The sequence below is a fragment of the Humulus lupulus genome, chromosome 2 (genome assembly GCF_963169125.1).
Source record: "Humulus lupulus chromosome 2, drHumLupu1.1, whole genome shotgun sequence".
NCBI lineage: Eukaryota > Viridiplantae > Streptophyta > Magnoliopsida > Rosales > Cannabaceae > Humulus > Humulus lupulus.
Window position 1 is genome coordinate 207030510 of NC_084794.1, and position 10609 is coordinate 207041118.

The 10609-nt window shown below is 30.7% G+C and overlaps 1 long non-coding RNA gene across 2 annotated transcripts; it reads right to left on the reverse strand.

Annotated features, from left to right (window-relative positions):
- Positions 1 to 2810: 2810 nt before the first annotated feature.
- LOC133818917 (uncharacterized) lies at positions 2811 to 10389 on the reverse strand. 2 transcript variants are annotated; one of them, XR_009886162.1, is made up of 11 exons: positions 10260 to 10389; positions 9447 to 9688; positions 8756 to 8822; positions 7380 to 7476; positions 7047 to 7107; positions 6319 to 6478; positions 5763 to 5851; positions 5180 to 5230; positions 3748 to 3785; positions 3371 to 3451; positions 2811 to 3041 (listed from the first exon to the last, which is right to left on the reverse strand). It is a non-coding gene; the product is annotated as an uncharacterized LOC133818917 (long non-coding RNA). The 2 variants fall into 2 exon arrangements; XR_009886161.1 differs by having other exon boundaries at positions 3366 to 3451.
- Positions 10390 to 10609: the final 220 nt, after the last annotated feature.

Sequence of the window (10609 nt, forward strand, 5' to 3'; positions counted from 1 at the left end):
GCTCATTTTACCTACTTTGCATGCATGATCTTTCTATAAAAATCACATGGTTGAATTATAGACATAATTTTGGACATAAAAGTGAATTTTCATGTAACATGCATACGTGGAAACGTTGCGTAATTGTGGCGTTTAAAAACGATAATTCTACACGTCTTACTTCTATCGTTTTAAAATGAGTAGACTTGTAACATGCTTTGTTTACCATTATTTATTTTTCTTAAACTTTCTAGGTTGATTAAATCTCTCAAAACATTATTTTTATTTTATAAAATACTTTCATTTAGCTTAAAAAAATATGTGATAAATCCATTTATTAATTTCAAATTACAAAGAAATAACAAAGCTTGGAATTTATTTAAAATACCTATGATTACCATGTCTCCTTAGAAAAATTAATTTTAATATTGGTTAATTGCGTTACATAAATAATGTGAGAAAAATATATTTTAAGTGTGGAAAAATATATTTTATTTGAATTATTTTAAGGCTTAGTTTTTATGAACATAAATTCATAAGTGACAATTAAATAATCATTTTAAACATTTTAAACTAAACTTTCAGCCACCATTTAATTTATTTAAAAATCACAAATAAATTGAATTCAATATTTTTCTTAATCAAGATAAAGAAAAATCATAACTATCAAAATATACATTCATACCATATTAAAAATACTATTTTTAATATTACCATAATTTAAGGTATTAATTTATTTCCAAAAACTAATTAAATTCCTCTTATTAAAAACACACTTCACATTTTTTTTACAAAAATTCCAGCAATCACATTTATTATTAAAAATCACCATATTGAATTTAAAACCTCATATTTTTCTAAAAATATAATAAAAATTCTGTAGGTATTTATTTGAGTAAAATATCATTTTATTGTGACTTAAAATGCCCTTTTTAATTTCATAAAATCAACATAGCATTAAGGTCATTACTTATGTATGCAAATCATTTTTTCACCAAACTTTTTATCCAATTATTCACAAAAATCAGCAAGCATAATTACTCATGAAATTCATCTTCTATCTCATGGCTTTCAAAAATTTCACATAAAATCATACATGTCCAATAAACATAATAACTCACAAATCCTATCATGCTCTTATTATACAAATAATTCTAAGAATATCACTAACACATACTCATATGCAACCTTATAAAGCCTTATTCTATTCCAATGAATTTATACATGAAATCCAACAAAACAATAATAACAACATTCATTATTACATAAACACCATTATTCATATATGCCTTTATATTAAACCTAACATGTTTCTATCATTATTTTCATGCATACCAGAATTTATTTCTTCACAATATCAGATGCATCCTATCAAAATTTCATGGATCCAATTATCAAGATTACCAATTATCATTATACCCAAATTACATAGGTCCTAAAACATGGATCTAATATATTGAAAATCACAAAACACAACAAAAAATCTAAATGTGATCCTTAGATATGCCTAGGCCGAAATCTCCATATATGCATTCATAAATTATCACTAATCATTATACATAGAAAAATCAACACCAAAACCCTTTTATACATTAAAGCATAATACCCTTCATGCAAGATCAAAATAACACATTATCAACAAGATAACAAAAACACAAAGTAACCTATTTTCCTACCCAAAACACAAATCCCCTTCAACCATAGTCCCTCTAATAATATTAGTCATCAAAACCATTAACCACAAAATTGAGGGAGGGATTTCAATACCTCTCTTGATAGAAATCAAGAATCCAATCTAGAAGCACCTCCTTGCTCAAACCCTAGGGGTTGTATTTTTTTGGATATCAAGATGGAGAAGAAGATGAACAAAAGTTAGAGACAACCCAATTCAAAATACTAGATTTAACATAAGGAAAATCTTAAAACAAACAAGAGCCTTACCCTAGCTTGAACCCTTCTTCTTCTTCTTCTTCTTCTTCTTCCTTTCTTTCTTCTTCTCCTTCTCTCTAGAAATGGCAGCCCCTTCTCTCTAGCACGCCACTCTCTCTCTCTATCTTCTCTCTAGGTCACGGCCAAATGGCCTCTTTTCCTTCATGTGTCCTTTTTAATTCCTATTTTCCTCATAAAGCCTCACCCAAAATAGATGGTAATTTCCCTAATCCACTCATCTAATTAAGCCTAAAAATCCTTTATAATAAAGAGTGATTTAATTGAATTAAAATTGTAAAATTTCCCTTACCCAATATTAGCTATAATTCCCCAAAATCATGTCTAATTGATTGAAAAATAATATAAAGGAAATAAGCCATTTCCTTTTCCTACACCAAATCGTCCATCACCTTCCCTTTTCCTCTTTTATTTTATTTTTTTTATTTAAATTAAATTACTCAATTATATAAAATAAAAGGAAATTATAAAATGTGTAGAAAATCCACACATGTGCACTACAAGAAAAAATGCTTTTAATAACACCAAAAATGTGTTAATAAAACATACGATAACACTTTCTGATGTGTTAAGACCGACTATGTTATTGTAGGTCAGGGCACTTTACATAACACTTTATCAGTGTTATACAGATGTGTTATTGTACTGTCAACGATAACACAATTTTTGTGTTATTTTAATATATAGATAAGTGTTTAATTATGTTATTTATAGTCGATTATATAACACTTTTTTTGTGTTATACTACACTTTAGTATAACACTTTTGTTGTGTTATACTACACTTTAGTATAACACATGTGTTATATTAGCTTAGAGAAACATAATCTTTTTTTACTTACACAAAACTAGGAAAACAAATATGAAAATTGAAGCCAAATAAGGTAACATAAATAGATTTTTATTAATTACTCAAATGTAATTACAATATGTAGTCTACTAGTCTAGGCTTAAGAAATCATATTACAACATAATTTATGCCCAATTCAGATTCCTTTATCACTAAATACAAAACAAGAAATGTATACAAAAATTAGTGAAATACATTCTTCCATTCTAAAGGACTCAACTAGAAATGTTGTCAAGAATTGCTCCAAAGAAATCATCTCAATATACCTGCACATTGTAAAAAAAAAAGTCCTTTTATTATTAAGAACAAAAGTTCTCACCACCACAACAACAAACTTACAGTCTTTTCTTAAATGATACATTGAAAACTTCAAAAGAAGAAAATAGAAAACTAAGATAAATACTTATCTGTTTTAGTTCAATAAAATAAGAGAGCTATCAAGAAGGAGCTAGGGAATTTTCAGATGAACAATAAAATAAGAGAGAATCAGTAGAGAATTTCTCTATGGTGATGAGTCTGATGACTCAAAACAGTCAGTTGGATCAGGAGAATTCAATCAAGATAAGCTCAAAAACAATTACAGGTCTTACATGACCTCAAGAACAAGTGAAGAAGCTCCCCTGCCACCGTTGCATATGACACAAACCCCGTACTTTCCCTTTTTATGTCTCAATACCTGCAACAACATTATTCTTATTTCAGAAATTCCAAGTAAAATATATCAGAGAGAGAATAGTTACCAATGTCTCTTTTATTCCACAGCTAAACTCTCAACAGAAATTTAAAAGAATAAATGACAAACACGAGATCACTTCACATGAGTATATGTAGAAAGCATAAGCTTAGATATGACCACGAACTATGACTTTAGATCATTAAGAAAACATGTAAACAAAACTAGAGAACTATATAAATGATATTAGAATGTCAAACTAGGAATGCATTGAAAGAGAAGGGAAGCTTATAGATTACCCCTAACAATGTGACCAAGATACGAGCTCCACTGCATCCTAATGGGTGTCCCAATGATACAGCCCCACCATGTGTTCATGTATATGTGTGAAAGAGAAAGAGAGGAAGGAAACGATAGAGAAGTTAAACAAAATTTATATATGTACCATACTATTCCAATCATAACAGTAATAAAGAGCACTATATATGCTTGTGTGCATATAAACATAACTGCGTGATGTAAGATATATATAAGATCCAATGGCCTAGAATCTAGATGACACTCATATTATATGTGTGCAAGGCAAACATGTGATTAGGCTTACTAAAAAAGAAGCAATAAAGAGCATAAATGGTTGTGCCAATTCATTAGTCTGAAATAGTTTGAGAGATTAAATAAAGAGAATGACCATGTATTTAGACTAAGTCCAACAAGCCATAAGAAACTCATAAAAGAGAAACACAAATAGAACACCACAATAAACTAAGCTACAAAAATCAGTAGCAGAGTGTGCTTTATGATCAAAACCACTGCCAAAAAAAAAAAACAGAGAGAGAAAACACAACAGACTAAACTTGGAAGTTTTATTAACCAACAATTCTGGACCAAAATCATTGTCAGAGAAGGATCCCTTCTAGTTATGAATCAAATACTATTTTGCAACATCAAGAGAGATATTGAAAATCCCTTTAACACAATCCAAACCCAAACACAAATAGAGATATTGACACCTAGAATAAACAACCAAACAAAAAGCTATTATGCAGCATGTCTATTTTAGTAGCCAGGATAGCTTTTCCCAAAGAATAACTGCTGTCTTTGTAGACAGAATTGTACAGTAATGGACAAATACAGAATTGATCAAGGTATTGGGCTTCAAGGGTAGACAAAAGTTAATTATTTTATCTCCAAAACGATTTGTAACCACTAACCAGTAAAGTACATATGCTATAAATATAGAGAGTGAATCTATCAGAGAGTAACAATTCCACTACAATGAAGCTTCATATAAAATCATACCAGTATGAGCAATCGATTATTAGCGCGCAAATAGCCTTTAATTGCATCATTATTAGGAAATTATAGTCCATCTATAACTTCACAAATACAAGTATGGGATCTTTCTAAAACTAATAACAAATATATTAAATATCTCCCTGTCATGTACCTCAGCACTCTGTCTTTCATTCTCAGAGTTTCTTAGCAACAATATTCAGAGATATTTTTTATATCCAAAGAAACAGATAGCTAATATGATGTAAAAGATGACTTTTAAGATAGCTTTTTCAAACCCCAAAGGAAGTAGGGAAAGAGAGGGGGCAGGTAAGTTTACAATAAGAAAATCAAGAGAAAAAAGGTATGCGCAGAAATAAATTAAGTAAGAAAATTGGAATGCATCATTGCGGAGTAAAAATAATCTGAGAGTAGATTAAAAAGAACAAAAAATTGTACCTGTGACAGCATATAGAGCACATAAAAAGCATGGAAATCAAGAGAGCGATCCTGTAAAGAAAGAAAGATAGGATCAGAAAGAGTACACAGTCGTTACTCCTTAGGAACTAGAAAGTTACATCTAACATGTGAGAAATAATCATAGCAAAATTGGAGTGTATAAATATCATATGAATGAAAATACATATAGCTTATTAGCTTTTATGTTTAGACATTTAGTTGACGCACTGGCATGAGAAACTGAGGTTCAATTCAAGAAAAAAACAAAGATGGGGCACAATGATGTGACCTACTCATCAAGATACCACATAGATGGGTCACTGATGTGATCTATACCAAGCTTAACACTCTCAAGGTCCTATTTTAATCGTACCAGGTAAGCCTATACCATTTGAAATATAGAACCATTGTGTCTAAACAAGTGATTGCTTAATCTAACAATGATAAGATACAGTTCAGTATACACAACTATCAACAACACTTAAAACATTTGTCCAAATACCAAATAGCCCAAAAAGAATATAGTGAGATATAAATTGTCCATTCATATAGTAATTACTGACTAAGATGGCCATAAACGAACCAAGTGATGTATTGGAACAGCTGTCAATGTTCCAAATCTGCCGTTAATTCGTCCAACAATTTCATGGGCCTGGCTTGTGAGTTTTTGATCTGTGAAAATGCAATATGAAACAATGTATTAATTGAATTTTAGCAACAAAGCAAACAAAATGCACTTAGAATTGACAGTAAAAAGATGGAGAGACAAAATAAAACTATATTCATTAATGGTTCAAACTTAACATAAAGAAACATATTCCAACTCAAATGTCCAAAAAAATCATCATTTTCATGTGACTGAAATTAATTGTATAGTTTCATGATTCCATCCTTGAAACAAAGAGTGTAATAAATATAAAATATGTTGACTTCAGTAATTGATGATTTCAGATTTTTATAATCTTTAAGAACAGTAGACTTTTTTCTGTCTTCTTCTTTTCTTATTTGGTCTTATTGAATAAATGTAAAGTATAGACTTGGAAATGTTTATCACATTAAATAGAAATAAAAAAGAGGAAAAAACAATAAAATGTGTGTTGCATATCTAAAACCAGAAAACGAAATTGAATTGAACTTACTTTCTGCTGCTTCTGCAATTCTTCTCACAAACTCAGAGTTTACAACACTAATGTACGTTTCCTGGCCTAGATACCATGAGTTTAGATTGTCTATTCAAAGGTTCCACATGCCACTATTGTCTAGAGAAATCAAAATTGATGTCCAAGCTCTGGGAAAGACCTGTAACCAGTTGAAAAATCATTCTGTTAACAAGACATGATTCACTTCTGACAGAATATGGCTCTTGATTAAGGGAATTCTGGTGCAACGACTCAAGAAAATATGAGCTAAATATTAAGCTAACTAAATGCAATGCTACAGAGCACACACCACCAAAAAAAAATAAAGAAACAAAACAGCAATAGCAAAATCAATCAGCAATAGCAACATCAAATGTCAAAATAAAGTTACATACTGTATTGTACTAAGATAAATACACTTGAATAATAAAAAAATAGAAAAAAAAAGTATTAAGCATGCTTTGCAGTACTGACAACATAATGCTTTGCTTTTCTAATATGAGTAGTGGCACTTAATTGTTGAGGCTAAACAGTTAATGCCCTCACATTCAGACAAGAAGCTAATGTTACTCATATGCTAAAAATTTCCTGTTTAAAAAAAGAAAAAAAGAAAAGTTACAATATGATAAGTAATTTTTCACATATAAGTTGAAGGAACCCATTAAAAATGAAAACAGAAAACTGAAAGGGACAAAGAACTAAAAAATTCCATTTGACTGTCAGCTTACCAGTTGGAGTGACCACCTGTTTTTCTGTAAATGGCAGATGTCCCAGACCATGCTCAACGACCTGGTAATAATTTCAAGATCATTACTCATTGACTAATCCCATTCTCAAAATGCAAAACCATAAATAAACCATTCTCAAAATATATGATTCCCTCTATGCACATAACAAGGTTTTGCAATCTATCACATAAATGCAAAATCAAAGCAAGGAACAAAGACAGATATAGAAGTTTGTCATGTATTCTCATTAGTTATACCAATTAAGTAATGAACATCAAAAGCTAAAATGGCTTGCTGTTTGTTAATTTATTCCAACAAAAACTAAGAAATTACCTTATAAATCACTGAGTTTGTGAGCGTTTTTCTTGCTCAAATTTGACTCTTTCTCTCCATTTCCAGGCATAGCTAATTCTTTCGCAAAAATAAGTGCCTAGCAAAGAACCAACATCAAATTTGAACAAAACAAATGCATGTCACTTGAATCAGCATCCAAAGAAGAGCTGAAACTGGTTTTTCAGAATTACAACTAGAGAATGAGATAGCGAAACCATTTTTCAAAATCCCAAAACCTAAATTCTCAATCTAAACAAGTCATAACAAAACATAAATAGAACCAAGGAAAGCTTAAAAACACCCCTGAATTTTTATCAACAACTCCATTAAACACCTGATTGCCATCCCAATTTTTAAACTTACAAGCATAATGAAAAAAAAAATACACTCTGAATCTTTAAACAAGAGGGAAATTTTTTAGTACAACAAGTGTCACATGCAGATGCAATTGTTTTAAAAGTTAAAAAAAGGACCCATGTGTCATAGAAATCACTCCACTGTGATATTGAATCCTTGATTTTTAGCTTGCACATAACAAGGTTTTGCAATCTATCACATAAATGCAAAATCAAAGCAAGGAACAAAGACAGATATAGAAGTTTGTCACATCTGCAAAATAAACAAAGAAATATTTTATTGTTATTATCTTGCATCACAAATTATTTCAAGAATATTGTTAGAGAATTTTGGAAAAAATTCAAAAAAATTGAGTAATATTAAATGCTAGCTGACTTACCATAGCAACATCACCAGTAGTGTGGCAAAATCGTCTTAATTCAGATTACTGATGAGAAAAATTAATTTAATAATACAAAGAGTGCAATATTTTATATATAGGTGGCAGATGATGGTTAGTTGAACTCATCATTCAGAAGGGACCAAGTTGTATGAATTAAGTCTAAATGTCAAAATCAGCTGACATACGGATCAAATTCCACCAACCCAAATTTTATAGAAGTAAAATGAGTAAATAAACAAATATAATAAAGATTGAATATTTTGTTAAATCATTAGTTCAGCATGTAAAAGAATTAGGTGTTGCTTGGCTTTGCTAAAACAAGAGAACGAACGGTTGCTTCTAAATTCATCAGAACCAATGCATATAATTTCCTTCTTGTAAGGGTTGCATCTCACAAGGGTTTCTAATTTTCATTTAAAAGTTTAAACTCCAAACTTTTGACATAGCAACAATGCTTAAAGCTAGTGAAAAGATTGCACAAACTGGTTGTGAGGAAAATGCAAGTCTTAAAGATAAAAGAGGAAAAAGAACATAATGTTAATCAGCGATCACAACAAAAATGAATCACAACAGCTATTAATAACATAGGATTTTGACAGAAATGAAAAATAAGCTAAAGTAGAAACATTTTTCTCACCAGAAGATATGCGTATAACAGCTGGACGTAGCTTGTCCTGTGGAACTGGTAATGTATCCTATGTTCACTGATATCTCAACCATAAGGACAGAAGTAAAAATGGAGAAAATGAGAGGTAAAGAAAATCAAAACAATCAACACCAGTTGACTCTTACACAAAATTAAATACTAAATAGATGGTAATGTATATCTGACATTGGAAGGACATTACATATAAAATTTGAAACAATGCCAACATTCATAATTAAAAACAGGCATGGTATTTGACTTGAAACAAGTATTGCACATATAAAATGCATCAAGTGTGGAAACTGTCGTATATCTAGCATTAATAATTAATCATAGTTTAGATGTAAATATAATATTTGCTGCACCACGAAAAATATCTAGATATTATTCACAAGGAAAACATGCATGGTAGATAAACAGATAATTCAGGAAATTTGAACACACAAAAACCAGTGTCTAGATAAATCAAAATCTTGATCCCTGCTAAAGAAGAGATGGCTAGACTTGTGAAGATGAAAAAAAAATTGACTTAGAAAAAAAAAAGTAGTGAACATAATGATAGTTCCATAACAAAGTATAAGAGGAAGCGACCAGAATGGCAACAAGAACCAATAATATATACTATTCTTGCTTCAAGGAAAGGAAAAAAAAGTCCAACAAAACAATTTAATCCAAGGGATACCTTCATACTTTCAGCAAAGCATCACCTTAGGATGGTGAAGTGTTCTCATCCTTTGCTTCCAATTCATCTGCTGAAGTGCTCTCGTCTTTAACTTCCAATTTTTGTGGTGAACTGTTCTCATCCTTTGCTCCCAATTCTTCTTCATCCTCCTTACTATCTAAAATAATAATACCATTTGTGGAACTAGCATCCTCTTCAACCACAGCTTCTTGTCCATGATTTTCCTTGTTCCCCAGAGTCTCCTGGAGAGAATAAAATGCAAACAAAACTCTAAAATCTTATTCTGGGAGAGAGATGAGAGAATCTCAATTTTGAATTACAGTGAACAGTTGTAAAGTGACAAATCTGATAATAACACGCCATTTTACTTCTTAGGAAGATACTTGATGGGCCAAATTCACACCCAAATTTACATACATAATTTCAGCAGTCTTATGGCCAGCAAAATGTTTTTGAAAAATCTTCACAAAGTTTAAACCCATGACATCTCCTTAACAGTTCTATGAGAAAGTTTAAGCAGGCAAGTCATATACAGAAGCTTTCAGCTCGCGCAGATTAAAATAAAAAAGGTGATGTTTGTAATGGTCCAATTCTATAATATCTTTATCATACCTATGGCCTACTTAAAATTAGAAATAAATTTATTACCATAACTATAACCATATGGATATGGGCTAGTAAAATAAATAAAAAAATTGGTCCTATGGGTTTCGGGAGGATGAAAAGTGATAAAGGTATAACAATATTGTCCTATTGTCGGTTCAAGAATTTTAGCAACACTAGAAAAATCTGTATGAAGTTGGCATTTCGTACCTCATGATCATGCTGTCCATTTTCAGTTGGATCATCGTTTTAATCAATTTGCATGCTCTTAAACTTCTCAAGAAGGTTGGTGGTTGATTTCTGAGCATAGATTGGGTACAGTTCAGCAGGAGGATAATTGCACCTGCAAATTGTATCCATGGCAATCCACTATTACGAGCAAATAAATGAAGAGTAGACAGCATAAATGGTTTATCCAACTATTGCAATAAAACTTTGAACACCTATCATGCACACAATAAAAAATCAGAGGAAAAAAAGAAGTCATGCCTGTTTTTTCCACTTTCTGCTTCAAGGGAAAGAGAAACATCCCAGTCGTCAAACAAATTAGGGTATTCGTC